At 37.8% G+C, this 23,634-nt stretch overlaps 1 protein-coding gene across 1 annotated transcript in view; it reads right to left on the reverse strand.

The window, feature by feature from the left end:
* Positions 1-521: 521 nt before the first annotated feature.
* Positions 522-23,634, reverse strand: part of prr16.S (proline rich 16 S homeolog) — a 161,767-nt gene continuing 138,654 nt past the window's right edge. The window contains exon 3 of the mRNA XM_018244296.2: positions 522-3,063. The gene's annotated coding sequence lies outside the window, so the exon portion shown is untranslated. The remainder of the gene's footprint in view (positions 3,064-23,634) is intronic.

Consider the following 23,634-nt stretch of genomic DNA (forward strand, 5'->3'; position numbering starts at 1 on the left):
AAAGGTAATGAGCAATGCCACATTTTGTGAGAATTAAATACAAGTGATACCATACAATACTCTTATTTGTTGATTGATTTGTTTGGTATCCAGATATTTAATGGAATGCTGCCCATTTTGAAGTTCAAATACACTACTGACATGGGGTGCAAAGTGGACCACCCAGTTTTAAATATTACATATAGACAATTTTAAGTGAATTCATTCAAGTGAACTAATGTAGATGCATTTGTAATAAGGTTTCAGAAAAGTAATCATTTTGAAGATGAAAAGTAACCACCATTAGTTTGGCTACGGACAACATTAGAAGCTGTTGAAGTAGTTAAATCCCTATAACTAATAATTGGATTTCATATTAGAGTAATAAATGATGACACTTTTGCTTTTATAAGGGGGTCCCTTTCACTGGAAGATAGCTGCTTATTGCTTTGTTCTCAGAATCCAGATATTGAAAAGGGGTTACAATGTGTCTGAGAAGACAAATTCTTAAACAACATCAGAAAACATTTCACCTAATAGAAAACAAGAGTGAGTATTTTTATCAAAAAGTTAAAATTCCATTTTATTGAAAAATAACTGCAAAATTATACATTTATTTATGTACCAACATTTCATTTCTTCATACGTTAACTATTCATAAAACGTCTGTGTTTGTGGAGATTTTGATCCTAAAGTCACACTTGGTGCATGGCTGTTAAACCCGGCACGTCAACCATTGTGTCTCATATATTCAAAATCAACAGGTCCATCCCTTCAACAATATACTCATCTTTGTATCAATGAAATAGAAAATGTGAAATAAACATTTAGGGGCCTGTTTTTTAATAGTTGAGTAGGATTAAAAATACATAGCATGGTCAGAACTAGCGGTAGACAGACAAGGCAGGTGCCTTCAGTGTACAGACACACTACTAGATTTTATTTCAACATTACGAAGCCGAGAATGGGAGTGGTTGCTGGTATGGGGATGGAGAAAAATATATGGCACAAAGGGTGGAAGTAGAAAATGACCAAAACTGGCTGCAAAGGAGAGGTAAATGGTGCAATGGGAAATAAGGAGAAATAGGAGAAAGTATTAAGACAGAAGGTAAGGAGAGGAGAAAGGTAGAGAGACATTTAAAGCGTGAGGAACAGAGTGTCAAGTTAAATGGAAAATAAGAAAAGAGGACCATTATAAAAAATAAAATAAAATGACACTGCAGGATAAAAACATGGAATTATTAGATATGGGTCAAAAGCTTAGTTACTACAGTAGAACCACAATTTTACTGTTTTCTGTAATTGATGCTTTGGAAAATGTAAAATCAAGTTTCTACCATATTCCTGATGTAAAATTAAAAATGCTGGGTGGGGAGGTACCTGCAAGGTTTTACTATGGCCGACACTACTGAACTACTTTAAAAACATTTACAGGTTTTATACGTATGGCTTGAATGATCACATTGGCATGTTACTTTATGGCACAAGATAAGAACTAATTGATCAATCCTATGTATAGTTTGAGCTACAGTTATACCGGCTGTGCAACTAGAGAAATAATGAAAAATAATGAAAGATTTTCTTCATCTAAACCTTCAGTGACACCTCCTATTTTCTTTTAAGAAATAAAATGGTAAAAAAAAAAAACTGTGACCTACAAGTCAACAGATGATCTTTCATTCCATTATTACCAGCAAACTTACACTCATCATATTAAATTATCAAAATATTTTTTACTGAAATTTATAAGTGAAAAATATTTATTTTCAATGTTTACATGTGCGCACGTAGAAATATATTTTATAATTATACAATCTTATATAGTATTTATATTAAAGCTTTTAGCCTGAAGATTTCACTGACCTGACATAATTGGCTTTTTTTTTGCATTTCGATAAAATGAATTCATAGTAAAACCAACTAAATGGGAAAAAAATCAAATACAAAGAACATTTTATAGGGACAAAAGATAAATGCTATAGGATACAAGCATAAAATTCAATAAGTCACTTTCCAACATGTTATTTGACGTTGGATAAAGTCTATAATATATTTTGCTGGTACTCATTTCTATACAACTTTTCACTTCCCTCCTTGGCAATAACTATTAAAATAACAATAATTAAATGTTTTAATTGATGTGAATGAAAGCAAGCTCCTTGGGAGAATTTAATGAAGCCTGAAATGCCTAATGAACACTAACAAATGTAGACATACGCTAAAATGAGATCCTGTGATTATAAGGCAGTATCAGACTTTATCAAATAAATATATCTCTATTTGAAAACTGTTGATGACTTGTGTGTGTCTATACATACAAGTTTCTTTTTTCCATCTCAACATGTAAAGAGGCCGGTTTCATACTAAGATAAAGGGCCTGAGGCGTCCATATTAGAACATCCTCAGAAGTCTTGCAAACCCCTAAATGATGCACTAATGTTTCTGTTCTGACTTTGCAAACAATGGCACATAGCATTACCCTGAATGGAACTGACAGTGCAAATATTTTTTGACATGCATTGAACGCAGTCCACGACATTTGATCTTAAGCTGATAATGAATTTAAAGAAAGTAATAGAGATACAGCACTTTTTGTAGTCACTCTACATCTTCCTCGATTCGTCTATGGCTTTATAGGGCACAACACAGACTTTCTCAACTGTTATCAAAGTCATTTACCATCCAGGCCACCAATATCCTTTATACCAGCATTATTGTCCGTTATTCTCCAAATTGAGAGGCTCAGTGATGTTTGAGAAGTTTAAAGTATAGCCATTCCATTGATTCCTTTTCATAAAGCGCTCAAAGCATAACCCAATAGTTGTGTAGTTGTTACTAATAGTTCTACATTGCTTTCTAGAGGTGATTTAAGGCTGTGATTCTAGATTGTAGGTCTTCATAGTGGAGAGATATCAAGGAGAGTACTTCATATCATTGTGCTGAAACTTCAATGACATAGAAGGATGTCTCTTGTGGCATTTTCCCCCATTTTTCACTCGGCAAAAGTCATAATGAAGTATGTAAACTTAATATATATATGAATGAAAGAGCCACTGTTTGAAGATACTTCCCCGCCTCAATGATCTGCAATGAAAGAAAGTATATGTTAAATAAATATTTTTCATGTACCTATCTATCATATGCCAATCTACAGTATATCTACAGATCTGATTCGACTGTTTTAAAGCAAACCACATAAGGTATGACAGTCAGAGTCATCAGTGATCCCTCACCTTGTACCAAGTGAAAGCAATGCATTCTGGGAAACAAAAGTCCTTTCTTCTTTTCAAAAAGTATTTTTGCTTAGCCTACCCTGCCTCCTCAAAGTCTGAAGCACTCCTCCTCCTCCTCCTGCCATCTTGACCCTGCCTTCTCCTTCTTTCCCCAAAACACAGTCAGAAACAGCATGCTAAAGGAGGCAGAGTGGCTGATTATCCAAGCTTGAGACCGGATCGGAACATTGAGGAGGCAGGATGGGTGTTCAACAGTCCTTTCAAAGAAAGGAAGGAAGCATGATTCTCAGATTGCATTGCTTTCACTTGGAACTATTTATATGCATATAATACACAAAAGCCATGAATATCCTGTAAATTATATCCTTATAAATGGTGAGTTCTGATGTCATCAGTTATAAACGGTGAGTTCTGATGTCATTTCTGTCACATGACTCACTGAAACTTGTGTATTATAATAAATAATGTACCCCCAGTTGCAAAATATGAGGATATTAGAAGTTACCGTGGCCTCATGTTTTTATATGGTCATGAAACTCCTCGGTAACTTATAATATCCTTATATTTTACAAGAGGGGGTACTTTATTCACTATTTATTTCCTGCAGTTAAAAGTCTCTATTCACTTTTTTAACATAAGCCATGAGGGTCATATCAAAAAGGGGTGTATATATATTCCCATGACAGATTAATTAGCAGAGTGACTGGGAAATTGTAGAAAGGCAAAGAAAGTTATTCATTATAATAAAATATGGATATACAGGTATGAGATCCATTATCTGGAAACCCGTTATGCAGAAACCTCCGAATTACAGAAAGCCTGTCTCCCGTAGACTCCATTATAATTAAATAATTCACATTTTTAAAAATGATTTACTTTTTCTCTGTAATACTAAAACAGTACATTATACCTTATCCAAACTAAGATATAATTAATCCTTATTGGAAGCAAAAGCAGCCTAATGGGTTTATTTTAAGATCCAAAATACAGAAATGTCTATTATCTGGAAAACCCTAGGTACAGAGCATTCTGGATAACAGGTCCCATACCTGTATTTGGTAACAGAATCTACCAACACTAATGGCCGGATTTAAGAATGTTCAAGCCCCAGTCATTCAGGTCCCAAAACCATGCAAGAACTGCTGAACTCTTGCATGGTTTCTTCCTTTGAATACCTCAGGTTCCTGTAGAGCAGATTTTTTTTTAACCTGAGTTGGTTTTCCAAAAAAAAATAAAAAGCTTGGTACTTAAAACCTTTTTGGTTGAGGAAGGGAAATGCATGACAGTAAGGAAGAGTAGGAAATCTTGCGTAGTTTTGGGACCCCAAGGAGGCTGATTATCAAAATCAGGTTCAAGAACTCAGGTTCAAGTTACAGAAATGACCTCATGTTGGCGAATTTTCGCCAGCGTTAGTCACTTCGCCCTTTAGTAAATTTGCCCCTTAGGATGCATAAACAAAATCATTTAAGAGGCGTCATTTTACTCTCCTGCAGAATATATGCGTATTTTATAAATGGAAGATAATCATTTGTTTATAGATCTGAAATTTCTGAAGCGCCTGCAGTATTATACAGTATTTAACAATGACCTTCATACCATGCAATTTAAATTAACATCTTCCACAGCTGAATTAAATGCTTTTGAACTGCAGCGCAATGTATTGCAACAGTTGCCTGAAAAATATTTTTAGAAATATTCATGTTGGCAACATTTCATTTTCTATTAGTTTCATAAATACGTTGTTGCCTGTGTTATATACTGTAACTGCCGTAGCCCAGTAAAGTCACATAATAATGCAGAATTTCAATCTTCCAGTCACTACTCACAGCACTACAGGGTAACTAAAATGATGCTTTAAGAGGAATTAGGTCCCTAAGGGCAAATTACAAAAACATTTTCACTGTTAGTTGACATTGAAGCTCTTTAAGATGCTGATGCATATCCATATAAAACCAAAAGCAGCGCATTTGTATTCAATGAGCAGGTCTTGATGTTTTGTACCACAAGTAATTTCAAGTAGATCACTACCTTAATGTGGCAGCTGTGTACAATTTGGATTATTCCTAGTTCTGCAGCACAAGCCAGAAAACTAGAGATTTATTTTTTAATTTTAATTGTGCCAGCCTTAACTCAAACAATCTTAATTCTTCCTAGGACACAGGGTCAAATGAACTATTAGACAAGGGGGCTGCTGCTTTAGGATTCATTACTTCAGTAGGCTGGGTCCTCAGGCAATGTAGTGGGACGACATTAAATTTGCTGCTCTGTAATTAGAGAACACTCTGTGAAATAGAAACATAACCGACACCCAGTAGCTTGGGTTATGCTGTTACCATTCCACTCTGGAGAATATGTCTAGGGCCCATTAGACCCTTAAAGCTTAATTTAAGATATAGGCTAGAAATGTTGTACATTATGTTTTGGGTTTGCTGTACCAGCCCAAGGCAACCACAGTCCAAAGATGCCCCAGTAGCTCCCCATCTTCTTTTCTGCTGATTCACTGCACATGTTCTGTGCTGATGTCACTTACTGAGCTTAGGGACCCACTCAAAATATACAGTACACATAGAATAGAAATGTCACAATATAAGGCTGATTAGTAATGCACAGATCCCAGTGCAATTAGCATCAGAATTTATTGATCAGCCTTGTATCATCAGCTTATATTTCAGGGCAACCTTATTTTCTGCTTGATGATTTGCAACGACCCCTAAGCTTAGCTTCTCAACAGCTGCTCAAAGCCAGATCCACTGAGCATGCGAGTGTCGCAGACACTTTCCAAGATGGTGTCCCCCTGTGACAAGTTTGAAGTTCTGGATCATTGTTGCTATTGAGAAGCTGAAACTTTAGGCTGGTGCACTAAGGTAATTATATAAAATAGGGCAATGCTATTTATACAAAAGGCAGTTATATTTCATTTCCAATTGCAAGTGCAGTAAGCAAATTCCAAGTGTAATCATCCCCCCCATAATGCAGTGTATATTGCAGAAATCCAGCACCAGTGCAGTCACAAGAAGTTCAAATATATTAGGTTTTGCTGTTACTTTTAACCAAAAGGCAGGGCGTTTCTTTAGCCGAATTCTTGTTAGCACCTCCGTCGTGGGTTCAGCAATAATATTCAAGAAAATTGTGATTAACAAGAACCGGCAAAATGCAGGATTAACTGCTCAAACTTCAGTGTTTTATTTTCAGCACTACATGTTTCGATCCCCGTGAGGCTCTTTGTCAAGTGTTCTCCGTTGACAAAGAGCCTCACAGGGCTCGAGAATAAAACACAGAAGTTTTGAGCAGTTAATCCTGCATTTTCGCCTGTTCTGGTTAATCACATTTTTCTAGTCAAAAGAAGTTATTGCACATGCAGCTGATGCAAAAGTTTTAAAATACTGTAATTGCCTTCACATTGTGCCACAACTTGAATGTGATGAAAGTTTGATGTCCTGGTGTTCGGAGCTGGAGTGATGGATGCACCCTATTCCTAAGGTGCAAGTGCACTGTACCTACTGACTCCCAGTGCTAAGGGAACTCTGGAGCTACCGCCAGATCTGGAGATAATGTTAGATGCTCTGTGTTAATAAGTGCACTTCTCTAGATTTGTAATGGGAGACAGGAAGGAGTAGCAGCACAAGTCATAACTATAAAGACTGCATTTTACTGCAAGTACCTTTAATGAATACGTTTTGATTGCAGAGGAATTTACAGAAGTGCAACTGGGCATGAAAACATAAATGACCCCTACAGTCTCTTGGCAGGTATCCCAACAAGTCACCTTTCACAACTCCAATCTGTTCTAAATGCGGCCGCTAGACTCATTCATCTATCTCACCGCTCAACATCAGCTGCTCCCATATGTATGTCCCTTCACTGGCTCACAATCTCCTCTAGAATCAAATTCAAATTACTAACACTCACATTCAAGACCCTTAATAATGAAGCCCCTCCCTATATTTCATCTCTGATCTCCAAATACTCTCCTTCACTTCTCGCGGCCTTCTGCTTTTCTCTGGAACTCTCTCTGCCACAATCTGTCAGACTTTCTCCTTCTTTCTAAACTTTCAAGCGCTCCTTAAAGACCCACCTGTTTAAAGAAGCTTATTCAATTTACCTTAATCAATCATTGCTGTATAATAAATCACAAAATTGTTTCTAAAATCCTAATGGCTCAATTGTACCCTAACCTTTAGTTTGTAAACTCTAATTTGTAGGGCCCTCTAATCCTATTGTACTCTGTAACCCTTGTTTGTTATCCACCATTTTTTCCCTGTATGTTACTGAGGTAAAGCACTGAGTATCTTGTCATGGCTATATAAATAAATGATGATATGATTATATGACAATACTTGCTCCAAACTAGGGTATTGCTTTTGGTCCCAGAGCTTTAAGTATGGACATTCTATTAGAATTATAGCTGGTTTTGCTTAGTCTTCTCTTTGCACAGTTAGCTTATAATTCTTTCTTTCCTTGAGTGATTTAATTAAGTATTTTGTTTTTTAAGAGACTTTTAACCATAAAGGGATTTTTGGACAAATATTTTGTATTTAGTAAGCAATACAATTATATATTGACATTAAATGTTGCTATTGCAGATGCAGCCAAATGTATTTTATATTGTAACATTGTATATCTTTGGCATATCCTAAAGCTCAAGTTATCCGGAGCCATGTAATGATCCATTGAACATATTACAGTCAAATAAAAGAAATAAACCCTGCCTATGGCAAATGCTGACACTGTCCGGTTGGGATTTGACTGGAATACTGAAGTGAGCCTTCCAGACTTGATCCCTGCATGACGTTACCATTGCCTGCCATAGGCAGTGCTTTCCATACATTTGAAAGGGAAATCACAGCAGGGATTGAAAGGAGTTTTGATTTCTGTTATTCGTGCTAAGAAAGCAGCAGCCTTCATGTGCCATAGACCGAACACACACAGGTAAGTACTAAATTCTTTGTTGCAACCAGTCAGGTAATTGAATACAATAAATATCATATTAAACTAAGTTCCTATTGGCGAGTGCCTGAATGTATTTTTTACTACTTGTGTATGCTAAAGATTTAAAACTGATGATGTGCCAAATCCACTATTTTGCATTCGGCCAAACCCCCGAATCCTTCGCGAAAGATTCGCCCGAATACCGAACCGAATCTGAATTCTAATTTGTATATGCAAATTAGGGGTGGGAAGAGGATAACATTTTTTACTTTCTTGTTTTGTGACAAAAAATCATGCAATTTCCATCCCCACCCCTAATTTGCATATGCAAATTAGGATTCAGATTCAGTTCGGCCAGGCAGAAGGATTTGGCCGAATCCAAATCCTGCTGAAAAAGGCCGAATCCTGGTCGAATTCCGAACCGAATCCTGGATTTTGTGTGTCCCTATTTAAAACACATTGCCATTATCTAGCATGAACTTTGTGTTAAGTAATTTCATAATCCTGCTGTTTGGTATTACTATTACTATTTACTTAGTGGACAGACATATATCTATTAGGCCTAAGAAATTAAGATATATTGCAGCTTAGATAATGGCAGTTGCAATTAAGCTTGGGTCTGTTTTACAGTACAGTATGTATGCAAGAGACATTGGAGAAATATGGTCACAACCTACAGTATATATTCATTGGATAAGCATGAAATGCACTTCTGTACATGAAGAATGCACTGGCCCCATGTTTTATTAGTAAATCATTCTTTACCAGTGTGTACATTTTAAAAATGTGTTTTTGGTAACAAGTTTATAATATAGCAATTTAGGTTAAAAAAAAACACACACGTCCATCGAGTTCAAATTTTGGTCTACATGAAAAGTGCCAAACTGCTAACTGATCCAGAGGAAGGCAAAATAAACCCTGTCTGAAACTTTATGATTATTATGATTTTTGCAACCCCAGAAACTATTTAGAGGCCACTTCCAACAGAGGAAGTAAGATTGTGAATTTTATAGTTTGCACCAGTGCACAATGAATGTATAGTAATAAAATGTCTTACTGAAAAGGTTGGTAAGTTTGCATTAAAAGATTGCACTAAAAGTGCACAATGTACAGTTACAATTAGCAATGCAATAACAGTCTTAAGAAGAATATTAAATTATGAAATTCAAATTTTTATTCTTATTTATGCAAATTGTTTTTCTGTTTGAAACTTGTATTACATTCCTCCCCAAGATGGAAATCACACCAGCCTTTGGATCAACTGATAATAAAATGACCAAGTCACCATACCAAATCAAGGTATATTATGTGAGTGGAAATGGAAGCAGGGCCGGAACTAAGGGATAGGCAGCAGAGGCACGTGCCTAGGGTGCAATGGTGGGTGGGGGCGCCAAGCATGTACCTCTTCTGTCGCCAACCCTTACTCTAAGCCCTCTCCTCCCCATCGCTGTCTATGGCTGATGGCTGTCCCCTGATACAAATTTATTTCCATATTTCATACAAAATAAAGACACTTTATATTTAAACATTATCTGCAGTTGAACACTTATGAGGCAAGCGGCTCATATTTTATGTCTAATATTGTCAGTGTTATGTCCTAGACTGGTAACCCATGCCAACCAAATTCATTTTTCTTTCATTTTCCCAAATGCATCTAAAAAGCTGACTGTTGGTTGGTTTTTAAAGAGTGCAAGGATTTTTACTGTCAATGGTTTCTCCAAATTTTTGCATCATTAGTTTTCCTATCTATGTAGCGTCAGTTGTGTTTAAATATCCACCTTTTACTAAAAAAATAAAGTTAATATAATTACTAAATCACATACTGTATATGCAATTTGTTTTCTTCATTCCTTCTTTTGCAAGCATTTATTTATTACCTACTGAGATTTGCATGTACATGAGAAATGTTCGTTGGACATTAAATAGGGATTATCTGTAATCACATTATTGTAGATATAAAATGGAAAAATTCAGCTGGCTCATTTGTAATTTAATCGCTGAAACTTCAATGGATGTGCAAGTCATGGTTGAAAGAGGTGTATTTCCCCTTCCTCCTCAGCTACTCTGCTGCTAGATTTAGCCACAAGTTTTCAGAGGCAGGTTTGGTGGAATGATCTTTTTATAAAGTTTATATTCTTAAGGGCTTCCCCTCCCCAAAACTGCCACACTAAGCTCAGGCCCTTGTCCTGGAGTCTGACAGGATCAGACTGGGCCCTCGGGTGATTTGGGGCTCTAATGTGTAGAGACATTAGAAATTGCACAGCTATTGTATGTGGAACACCCTAATTATTCCAGTGTTCTATGTTCTTCCAAAGATACATATGGTCCCTGTTAAAGCCCTAAAGATGACCCATTGTCTCTGGCTTTGGTTCAGAATTCTGCCTCATGGTAGAAATGCCAGACAGAGTTCTTCTTGTTTAGGAATCGTATCTATAGGATGCTAGTAGCTTTCTAGAATGGCTACAGGCTGTCCCCTTTAAAAAGAATGATACACTGTTGATGCTAGATATGTCCAGTTTAGGGTTAATAGGATAGCTAAAGATTCCATTCACAAAGAGGTTAGGTTTTGTGTGATGGCTAAAACATTTATCCAAAGAAACAAGTGATACAGGGAAGTGATTACTGATAGTGACTGAGTATAATGAATTCAGTGATTCAGTCTGCATTATGAAAAAACAATGGTGGGTTAAGTAGTCCTCATTGTTTAAAATCTGTTTTTTCATGAACATCATATCACTATAACAGACTATTACATTAAATTTTGGTAAAGCGTGAAATACCTAAATAAGAGGTGAGCACATTATGTAAAATGCAGACATCTTTATTTGGCCAGAAAAGAAATGATACATTTATCATTATTATTTTTAACATGTATTTATAGAGCGCCAACATATTGCGCAGCGCTGTAAAGTAAATGTGTTTATACAAGTAAATCACATGAATTACGGGAGCACCGGAGAGACTGGGAAGATTGGAGGGAGGGTGGTGGAAGTCTTTAAACGCAGGGGCTGCATGACAAGGGATCCGAATGACCAGAAGCCAAACTCCACTGGTTTATATTTAAAGACTGGCAAAATCAGATGTAGCTGTGATTGGGTGAGTAGGACTAAGATAAGGCAGGGAAATGCCAGGCTGGGGGCAGAGAAAGGCAGGGATGTGATGTCAGGGGAAGAAGCAGTTCACTTCCTTATCTTCTGAGCAGGTACAAACATCCCACCCACCCTCCCCTTTTTTGGATATTTTGTAAAATGTCAGGAGTTTCTCTTTATGTTGTCATATTATTTATTAAGCAAATGTGGATGTATTCCTGCATGTATTGTTATATTGTGGTTTTGGTATAGTTATGCATTATAAACATGAGAGAGTTTGCATGTTATTAGTCAATTTTAATAAACATCAAATGCTTGATCCAGGGAATGTTTCCGATCACCATTGGGGTCAGGAAGGATTTTTTTCCCTCTCAAGGCATAATTGCCAGTGGCTTCAGGCTGGGTTTTTTGCCTCCGGGTCAAAACAGTGGATATATGATAATGTATTTTAGCACAGCAGTGCTAGGTTGAACCTTGCCAGAGTACTGTACAGGTAAATTTAGAAGAGGGAAAAAGGAGGTTCTCTCCTGTGACTGCACAGTGGGATGATTGATACCGACGCTACTTCTGCTTGTGCTAGGTGACAGCCTGCTTGGATTTCCTATCATTGACACACTTCACATTCCTGAACGACAGCAGGGCTGCTGAAACTCTCTCATGGTGGGAGATGCAGCTCCTGCTCGTAGCAGAGTTTGGGGCCATCCTCTCTGTAGGTAGAGGCAGCCTAATACTCAGTGGTGGATATAATGACATAGTGCTGATCTCAAGTGAGGAGTCTATCTATCAAGAATGATCTATGCAAAATAAGAGATGAGGTCCTACTGCTCCCAAGAGAAAGGTTGCTTGAACAAAAGCTTAAACGAAAGGATGAAAAAAGGATACCCTTTGTATGGGGTATTGAGCAAAAAGACTGAAAACGTGATAAGGAAGCATTGGTCTGTCCTAGGATAAGATCATAAATATGGAAAATTATTTAAAACAAAACCATTTTTTTCCTCTAAAAGGGGAGAAACATCTCCAATGTGCTGGTGAAAGCAAATATCTACACTCATACACTTTAAAATGTCCATGTGGAATGGTGTATGTGGGCCAAACTTCAAGAAAAGTAAGAATTAGAGTTGGTGAACGCAAGAGGTCTATTGGTAACTTTAACCCTATGGACAAGAAAACCCACACTCCAATTGGGAGACACTTCCATTTAGCTAAACATAACGTTGCTAGCCTAAGATGGATGGTTTTGGAGCAGATAGAAAGACCACTGAGAGGTGGTGAGAGGAAGAAAATGCTATTAAAATGTGAAGCGACAGGATGACATCTGTTGAGCCACTAAGAATGAATGAAGCTTGGATTCTGAAATGTTTTTTGTAATTGGTTTATTGTATAACAACAAGTATTGAAACAGACTTATTGCTAAACAACATTTATACTCCTTACAGCATGAAAATTTGGACCATTTGTCCAATATGGACACTCTAATTGAAATGGACTATACCACTGAAAGATTGGTGAGAAACATGAATTACTTTTTTACTATTTACACAGTTGATACAGAGTTACAAAGAAATACTACATTATTAACATTATAATTAACATTTATTTATATAGCACCAGAAAATTTTGCAGCCCTGGCGCTATTGTGGATAGATTGTATAATTGTATCCACTGATAATTTTTGCTGATCAAATTAGCCTTCTGACCACAAGATGGAGCTGAGGGCTGATTTCGGGAATTATGTGAAAGGTACAGCTCACTTTTTGTTTGACTGTTTGTTGAATGCACCGGAGGAAGGAGCCGCGTGGTCCGAAACATGTAGTGCTCAAACAACACAAAGACTTTAAAAGGCTCTCCAGTTTTTTATCCATTACATAATTATGAAAACCCTTTCTTTTACATTTTTATGGGTGTTATGGACCCTGAAATCAGTACAATACATTCCCACTAGTAAGCAATAAAATGACCCATTTCTTCAATCAGACGGTTAGTGGCCCATTTATCAACATTCTGATTTCAGTGGTTTTTAGAAACCACGTAAAAAAGAATGTTCTCTAAAACCATGATTATTAAACCAGCTAATATAAGAAACACTAAAGAATAAAAAAATATGGAACTAATCCAAATACTACGAAAACCTCTAAATCCTCAAATTTTTGTTCAAATGCAAATGAAAAAAAGGCAAAAACCTCTAAAGTTTTAAAGAAGGATTTTACAATTGGAAAAGGACAAATCCCATTGACTATATGACCTCAAGAGCTTTTATTTTTATTAATTTAATAAATTCCAAATTTTTCATGGCTTAGAGTAATTAGTATAATGCAGCTCTAAAAAATATGATTTGTAAAAATGAACAAAATATGAATGTGAGTTCCAAATGACTCTCCTCAACAAAATCAACACAACAGGTGCCTTGGTGTAAACATTTCACCCAGCAATGATATTTGACTGCTCTCCCCCACCCATACACAATTTTGTTGTAGTGGACTCGTTAAAGACTTTTATAAAATCTCGACTCCATTTGCCGAGGGAATAGTTCAAGCATATAAATCCAGCATTTAAGCTTCTCATCCACCAACACATTGTAGGAGTGTCAAGTTCATATAACTTTTTAATCTTTTTTTTATTAACCTTTTCACACATGAAAGCTTCATATAACCTCCACTTAAAGGCCGTATTTTAAAGGGCCCTGGAAAACACGATACTGGCACCATAGCAGATGAATGAAGGTATCCTCAGATCCCAACATCTAAATGGAGATCCATAATTATATGAATTTTTAAGATTAACAGTTCACTGTTGCTTGTCTTTTTTGTAACAGACTGCAAAATACTGGGATACCTAACGCAATGGTAGCACTAACGGAGGTCCATGTTTCATTATAATAGTTATTTATTAAGCATCTAGAAATATTCATCTTATTCTGCTGAGTAATGCCTGACATTGTTCCAGTAATGTGCCATATTATAAATGAAATATAACTGTAGAAATCTAACACTATGATCATTTTTGTGAAGGGTGAACATTTCAAACCTTAGCCTAAAATGCATTCCACCTAGGAAAGTTGTTGAGGACTCCCCCTGCTGTTCATAAGTATGATTGTTTCCCTGCTCAGCAGTTAGGGACCGTCTGACAATTCCTATCCACAGCAGTAAATGAATGGAGGATTTCACTGCATACAGTCAGGTTTCTTATAAAAACAGTACACATTTTTTTTATTAAAGTATATTGGAGATAGGTTTCTTTTTCATTAAAGAAAGTAAAAATGGGATTTTATGTTTTTGGCTTTACATGCCCTTTAAGTGCCTCTTCTCCAGAGAAAACATTCACAACTTAGTTGCCCTTCTTTGAACTTTCTCTATTTTAATAATATCCCACTTGAGCACTGTAAACCAACACGGCACAGTCTTTAAGACATATAAATATACAGCGGTGCTTGAAAGTTTGTGAACCCTTTAATATTTTCTATATTTTTATATGAATGTGACCTAAAATAAGACCTAAAAGTACACTAAGAAAACCTAGTTAAACAACTTGCTACAACTTATATTTCGTCATGTATTTATTGAAAAAAAAATTATCCATTAGCATTTGTGTACTTCTCTTGACCACTAAGACTAGCTCAACCCAAACCACACTTGCATCTTGACATCACATTTTTCCCAATTGGCCAAAGAGGCCTTTGGTGTCTCTCCTCCTCCTCCTCCTTCTCCTCCTCCTCCTAGGCTGTAACTGAAGGACAAGAGTTGTATTCTGGGATCTTTCACTTTTTTTAACTGATTCCCTTATTTTGATAAAGGTATGTGTTAAGATTGATTTAATAAATTTTCTGTTAATACTCTATGATGCATTTGATTTCTCTCTGTGATCTCAGGTAATTAAAAGATGAAAATATAACAGATTTATGTTTTCCAGACAAAAGAGACATTATGTCATCATGGTGAAACTGAAAAAGCTCATGAAAATTACTCAGAATTGAAAGTAGACAGTGGAAGACAAAATATATCAACTTTTGAGAATGGAGCAATCCGCTGTCCAGTTTCATCTGGGACCGGGCATCTGTAAGATTTTCACATTTACAATTGTGAGAAATAGTATGGTAATGGTTGTAGTTAATAGATATATGAGATACTGTATGTGAGTCCCTGCTCCAGTGGAGCTTATAGTTTAATATTATTATGTGGGCTGAATAAATCCTTAAGGTTTATGGCAAATGGTACAGTTTTTACTTTAAAGCCTTATGTGATTTTTAGCATATGTGATATGCCTGAAATTGACCCTTGCCATCTCAAATCCATCTCAAATAGGGCATGAAAGAAATTTAAATCTTTTTTATATTTCCAAAAATATGGTGAAATCCCCCATGTGCCCTAGGATTTGCATTCAAAATGATACAAAGTGCATTCTCTTGGTAATAGGGGGAATTAACTGCTTGGCAAGATGGTCCCCAGAAAGGGACAGACAAGTTTCTGGTGGCCTACGTAACAGCTTGACATGTTTTAGCCATGTTTTGGCCAATTGAGCCAAACAGCACTGTGGTTGCGGAGGGGCTATTAGCTTAAAGCTTGCGGGTTAAAAAGTATTTATTGGCAAGCTAGGAGATAGGGTATATACTGCCACTGAGCTGCCACACAAGCTTCAATATTGGGTAAGTCAACAAAGAGCATCCAAAAATTGGAAGTTGGTTCATTCCTATTTACTTTGGGCTGAGAAAAGAGCAGGAGGGCACACATATGTGTAAACCTGGGCCTAATAATTAGGCAGTACATTAATGGTCTCAGGTGAGATGATCTAGTGTGGGGCACTCCACATATAAATACCATACCATGCTGGCAATGACAAAGTAGAAATGACAAAGTTAAAATGACAAGGTTAATTAAGAACATAACACTGTTTTGGTCTGTCCAAATACAATTTTTCTTCAGCACACCACTTACTTCTTTCTGGTTGTATCCACTCCCAAGCTGCCTCCAAGTCAGCCAAATTCCTTATTTTGAATAACAAGATATGCACCTGAGGAAGGCTTTTTCCCCCAAAAGCTTGTGTGTGAATTTTCCGCTGGAATAAACTGTTTTGGTCTGGTCACAACTTGTCCCCAGACTGATTTGGAGATTTAAGTGTGATAGAACTAGGGATGGGCGAATTTCACCCCTTTAGTTTCGCCAAAAATTAGCCACCGGCAAAATGTTGCTGACACCCATTCAAGTCTATGGGCGTCAACAATTTTTTTTGTCACATGACGCCATACAAGTCTATGGGAGTCAATTCCGCGGCGAAACAAGGCAAAAAATTTCACCCATCCCTAGATAGAACTGTTACTGGCAGGAAGAAACTGGAGTTACATGATTAATAAGAGATACTATTGCCTGTGCAACTGTAAAGTTACTATAAATGTAGAAAGTTATGTCTCTAAATTGTTCTCACTGTCTCATCCAGTGTTGCTAACAAAATCAAAGAAGTCAGCCAGACAGTAGCATATTTAGGGCCGGTGCTGCCCTTTGTGCTTACATAAAAATGTCACAAAGGCACAACTTGCTTATGCATGCCATCACTTCTGCCCACACCGCTACAGTGACCCCCTTTCCCCTACATCTGCTGCCGGATTTGATAGATAGGAAAGTATCCAGTAGCAGGATGCTATTGGGAGCTCAACAAAATGTTATGGGGGGGTTGTATAACCTGTCTCTTTTCCTAGGGTGCTACAGAAAGGTTGTTTTGTGATCTATGTGTTCCAGTAAGCCTTAACTACACACAATAGCAGCATGCACTTTGACTTTGATTTTGTTTTCTGCTTTGCATGCCATTTACACATTGACGCAAGTACTCATAAACGGACACAAATTGCCACATATTTACCCACAATGTAAAATTTCCCCAGAATGATATCAGTCCCTGCTAATTATTTAGCATGATATCAGTCCCTGCTAAATAGCATGAACCACAAGTTGTGCAAAATTTACCAGTGTGGATGCAAATTATCATGCAAGTTGTCGTGCAACTTGTTTAGAGTGTAGAGACCTGCAGCAATTTTTATACTGTAAGGTGCAAGGTACAGAAAACGTGGCAGATTTTTGCACTTGGTATATGGAATGCACCGAGTCCACTATTTTGTTATGCAAGCAGATCATTCATAAATGATTCGACCAAATTCCTAAACTGAATGTGGACCCTTATTTGCATATGCAAATTACTTGATATTTGTTTTTATTTTGATGGCAGAATCCCTTGTAACTGTCTCTAAGTTATGGCCCAAATCAGTGTACTTTCCTACAAGGGTAAATTGCTTCAGATTTTTTGCTGGTACGTTGTACTGATCCTGCTGATCTGCTTGGGACTAATACTAATGATTCTGCTTTACGTGGATCAAACAAGATACATTATTAAAGATCCTCTCAAAGTTAACCCCAGTTATAATAAGGAAGTGACACTTCATTATAAACACAACTCTGTCTGCTTTCCTAAATTATTCAACTATCTATGAATATTAAATATTTCTTCCAATTCAGTTCACATTATTAATGTGAATCCATGAAGAATTATACAAGCTGTTTTTTTCAGACACCTACATGCCATGTTGTGCAGAAGGAGCCCGTGATTCACATGCAGCATCTCCTTACTTATAGTAAAGTATTGGTTCAATATTTATCACTTGAGTGAGTATCGTTGTATCGTGAAATGTCATTGTTATATGACATCTTTTCATAATACGAAAAACTTTTGAGGAAAAGTTTAAAAGAGCAGCAGAAAAGTTCTAACACATTTTTTTTCTCCCTCAGTTTAATTAAGCCTTTATTGAAAAAATGTTGACCACATTAGACGTGGGTCCCTTTAACATACCCCTTGTTATACCAGTACACCCTAGGGTTAATTCATTATTCATATCTCCCAACTGTTCCGTTTTTCGCAGGACAGTCCCGATTTTGACAGCTCAGCCCAAATTCCCGGACTGTAACTGAAATGTTCTGACTTTCTCCTACACTGAACAGCCAGAAAAAGATGCAACTTTTTTAAAACTTAATTGGCTTTTGGCAGAGAGCCCAGAATACTATATGTGGCAGGTGCACTTGGATACTTTTGTAACAATTTAAGATAAGCAAAGAAGCAATTGTAACAATTTAAGATAAGCAGGTCTCTAGGGGAAACTGTGATTTGCTTAAAGGGCATTTCACCTTTATTACCAAAACTTTAATAACACATAAAAACATGGAAATGTGTTCAAACTTTCATAACCTGCCACATTTTGTAAAATGAACATGGTTATTAGGGGGTGTGGTCACAAAATGGGCATGGTCAAAAAAATTTCGCCCTTCTCAGCAAATATTTTTGTCCCTCTTTCCATTTCCAAAATGTTGGGGGCTATGATTATAGACAAGGTGCAGAGTCTAAAAAATATGCCACAAGAGGCCTCAATCTACCTGCCCCTCCAGAGTTGTGTCTTTTCTTGTCTTGAAACCTTTGTGTTCCTACACAATTTTAAAATATTCATCTAATTCAACAGTACAATGTTTTGAAACATGCAATGAAAGCCATTTGTGCTGACAAAAACGAAATGGCCTAACTACTACCCTTCTGTCACCCCAAGGTCCTTCTGCCTCTCCAGTCAGCTGTGTCCTCTGTTCATTGATGGGCAGGCTATTAGCAAATATTTATTAGGTCAAGCCTTTTAGGTCATTGAGATATCTACTAAATCTACAGAGCGTTAAATGAGTATGGATCAAAATAAGTATTGATCTGAACTATAGTTTGGCATTTTATGATATTTATGGTAAATTATTAGCTAAGCATTAGCATTATTAGCTGAGGAATGAGTTAATGATTTTCAATGTTCTCAAAAGAAATATATAGCATTTACAGGCTGCTTTGCATGCTGTGCCCCAACCTTAATATTTGAATAAAACTGGGTAAGTGGTTACTGTGTAGTATACATTGTACAGTATAACAATTTGTTTATATAGCTGCCTAATATCAGCTTGTGTTGGGTATATGGGTATATTTGTATGACACACTGTAAACTGAAGCATAAAGATGGCACTCATGTACACTACAAAAGTATGAAGAACTGTCTCAACTGTATTATGTGATGAAGAAAGTGTGTATTCAGTCTTTGCTAACATTGCTTTTTAGAGGAAAATGCATTAATAAAATAAAATTGTGTGGATGGATCATATATATTGCGTGCCTTCATTCGGTGAAAGCGCAGGTGTAGTAGAATTGCAACTCACTTAGGCTACTGTGCATAAAAATAAAGTAAGGACACCTTGAGGTTCTTGCAGCAAACAAACAGAACAAATGTTATTGTAAAAAGACAATGATCCATAGAGTTAAATTCTCACAAGATCCACAGAGGCAAGATAGTCAAGAGGCAAAGTGGTGCACACTATGACACCATGTGAAGACAGCTAGGGACGTTAAAGGTGCACCTCTATATTGTAGATGCCCCTTGTGGTCCAGATCCCATACAGCGAAATGGAGATAAGTATATGCCTGAATCCCTCTTCACAATGCAGTCTCTTTACTTTAGGCAAATTAGAGCCTTGGGAAGAGCTACTCCCTACTATCAATCCTTGTTGGAGCACAAGCTGCTCATTCTATCTAGATCTGACTATGGCACTTTCCTATAAAGTGTTGTTAAATCGAATAACCTTTCACTGGCTAAGCCTTGTTTGCGGGGTCCCTGCTCCCCGAATTTCACTAGAGGTAAAGGTCCCTCTAGGGCAGCACAGTTTTACTGGGCCTTGTTGAACCCAGGTTCCCTGGAGCACATCCAGCAGGGCCAGCAACCGAAGGCTGAAGAGAAATGACAACCCCTTGCCAAACACTATATTAAAGTGTAGCAGGAAGTGGTCATAATCCTCAGGGCCAATAACAGAAGTATTTAAATTAAGTAACTAGATACATGGGCATCTGCACAGCAGCTAGGGAGATAATGAAGTGTCAGGATTTAAAGCCATAGGGTATTACTGAACCTATGGGTCCATACATACCTTTGCATGGCACCTTACTTGTGCCATTTAAATCATGTAATTGTGCAAAAAATGTAGAAGGTATTTTATCACAAATGCATGCTTTAAATAGTTTTGACATGGCAATTCAGGTAAGGTGCTGTGCAAAGGTATTTTCTACTGTTTTGTCACCAGTGGGGAGAGAGATTTCCGGGCAACAAAACACACAAAAAAGTGAATGGACGGAAGTATAGCCCTTTCTGCCCATTTAACCACTACAAGACAAGGTGGTTTCTCCACCAGCGTGTGCCATTGGCCCAAAGCTGAGCAGTAGTAATATGGAGCTCGTGCCAGCTTAGGCACCTGAATCTTTCAGGAGAGGTGTCAGAGAGAAGTGTTAGGCTGCGGGCACTCTATCATAGGCTCTGCTGCCCCAGCTATTGCTATTTTTTGCAGACTGGGAGAAGCGTGTCTGTTCCACTTGTGTGTGCTCACACGCTGTGGAAAGGAGCATAGGCCTGCCTGAAAACAGCTGCCTTTGCATATCTGGGCCTACCTTGGCTGCGTGTGAGCACACACAAGTGGAAGCTATTCAAATCAATAAGATGGGGCATGGAACAGATCCACTTCTCTCAGTCTGCCTTAGAGCAGCAGAGCCTATGCTAGTGTGGACACAGATTTACTCATTACAGTTTCATTGTTCTGTCGATAGGCTAACCAGATTTGCCTTTGCAGTTTGTATGATATGAGCTGCTGGAGGGGGGAAAGGAGGGGGTTGACATCACTGCTTGCTGTGCAGCAGTAAAGTGAGACTGAAGGTTTTATTTCATGAGTTAGAAGGCTGAAGGTAAGATACTGGTGTTCCACATGTCATATTTAAAAATGAAGTAGTGCTATTAACTAATGCATTTAAAACAATTACTCACAGTTGCTAATATTAACTTCAAAATCAGTATTATTACTTCCAATAAACTCTTGCTTCTAATGAACTTTGCAAAATGATATTGTGGCAAGTTCCTACGCATTATAACATTCAATCCAACATACTCAAATGTGAAAATGAATGCAAAGTACCACGTTTTTTGCACTTTGTGGCTTGCCCCATTGGTCATTGTGCCGTGAGGCCCATCTCCTTGTATTCTTAGCATGGAGACTTGTGCCTCACTTAGTATGTAACTCCTCTGCTTTGTGCTTCTCAGCACTCCAGCACTTATGCCTTTACTAGTTGTAAATGAGCCATTGTAACTACTGAAAAATGTTCAGTTCGGGCGCACTGTGCAACGCTGCATTTTTAAGGGGGATGTTGGAGGGTATTTTTTGGTTTCATATTTGATTTGTTAAATTAGAAGTATTACTGCTTATATAAGTTTACGTTGCACTAAGCAACAAGTCATTCTCAGGTCATGGCCATCATAGTGTAGCCGAGCACTATCCATCACTCTAAGATGTGATTTCCTGCATCTTATTAAAATTGTAAGATTTCCTGCAGTTTGAACCTTCCTTTGATTGTGGCCCGACCAACTCGTCACTATAAAATTGACATCAATGAATCTACCAACCGTTATTGGGTAAATTCATTCCTTGAAGCCTCTAACTGATCAAGGCTGAATCAAATTCCCCTCCCATCTGTTTTTTTTTTTAATTTTTTTTATTCAAAGTGTTCCCATAGTCCCACTAGAGCAGCCATAAACGTTTGCAGGGACTGCATAGCATATCCACCCAATGTTTTACACAATGCAAATAGAACGTTTGATAAGAGGAAGAATAAATATGTATGCATAAACAGAAGTTGTTTATTCCATCAAAGATTTACAATTTTATCTGCAAAAAAGCAGAAAATCACTTGTATCTTTTCTACTGTTAAATGGCTTTCCATTCTTAAGAGACTGATATCTCAGAAAAATGAATTACAGTAGCATCAAATACATTTTCCATTAAAATAGGCCAACAACTATATAAAAAAAGAAAGGCCAGACAAACACAAGTGTTTCTTTTAAGAACGTGGCATTGGAAACAGTTGTTCCCCAAATCTTGTTTAATGTCTTGCCGGCTGTAAAATGTAAAATCTACAGTGCTGGGTGTCAAGGACCACTCATTGATCTATGTCATGCAGATAAAAAACCTCACGTAGAACTGGGTGCCGTGAGGTTTTTTCTACATAACTGAAAGCCACCTTCAACCAAGTTTTATCTTCCTCTCCCAGTACTCAAACTGGTTCTCACCAGTTCCGTAAGAACAATACATCAATAGGCAGAACTTCATTTTACATATGTACTCCAACCTGTTGAATGATTGTACCTTCTCTACTTACTTAGAGGAGTTTGACTGAAAACTTTACATACATACATTATTGTAAAAATGTAACCTGCTGGGGTTTGTATTCATCCACAGTCATCATACATGAGAATAAGTGGGAACACTTGCTAGGAGCGCCGGGCCAACCCGGGCAGGCACCCTAGGCTGCCTGGCCGGACAGAGCGCTCCACAGACGCGCATGCGCAGAAATACCAAATGTGCGTATGCGCAGAAATACCGGATGCTCGCATGCAAGAAAAAAATGAATGCGCGCATGCGCGAAAAGCCAACGCAGTGCACACGCCGGATTCATCTGCAAGCGGGGATCAGACTAGGCCAGGGGTAGGAGAAGCAGAGCAGGCACGTGCCTGGCGCCCCCCCCCAACTTTGCGCCCTAGGCACGTGCCTGCTCTGCCTACCCCTAGTTCCGGCCCTGCTTGCTAGGGCACAGATTTGTGTTATAAAACACTGGCAGAAATCATGGCCATCAATAGATTCGTTCATTATCATCAATTATTATTTATTGGGCCTTTGGGTGCTGTTTAGGACTGTGTGTGCCAGGAATGCTGGGACCTATATTGAATCCCAGTCTGGGCTTGCGTATGATCCACACACTTTAAGCAATTTAAGTCGGTGCTAAAGAAGCATGGGGGGGAGGTGAAGGCAAGCAGAAGAAAAGAGAGCAGGGTGGGCTTCCATCCCTTGCTCTATGTAAGGTTTTGCAGCTGGCTAAACTAGGTAGCTAGCTAAGTAATTAGTTAATTAAGGATAGTCAAAAGGAGGTGTGGACCTCAGTGCTGCTCCTTCAGTTACCTCTCCATGCAAGGGGAAATTCTGCAGCCACTGGAAAAAACCTTACATAGAGCAAGGGATGGAAGCCCACCCTGCTCTCTTCCATCCACTCCAGGGACCCATAATCCATCTTTTACTGAGACGATTCACACTTTAGACAGATTTACTAGTTGCAGCAATACAGTTTTCCCTGGAGTTTTGATTACACCAGCTTAATGCTGGTGAAATACACACAAGTGGCCTTTAGACACCCATATCTTACATATCTCCCCCCTTGTTTCGACCCATGGGAGGAATGCACTCAAAACCTGATAGAAATTCTCTTTCTATTAAAGGGATTTCTATCTCTAAACTCATCACTCTTTGGGGCAAATTCACTAACCT

This window comes from Xenopus laevis, chromosome 1S (genome assembly GCF_017654675.1).
Source record: "Xenopus laevis strain J_2021 chromosome 1S, Xenopus_laevis_v10.1, whole genome shotgun sequence".
Classification (NCBI taxonomy): Eukaryota; Metazoa; Chordata; class Amphibia; order Anura; family Pipidae; genus Xenopus; species Xenopus laevis.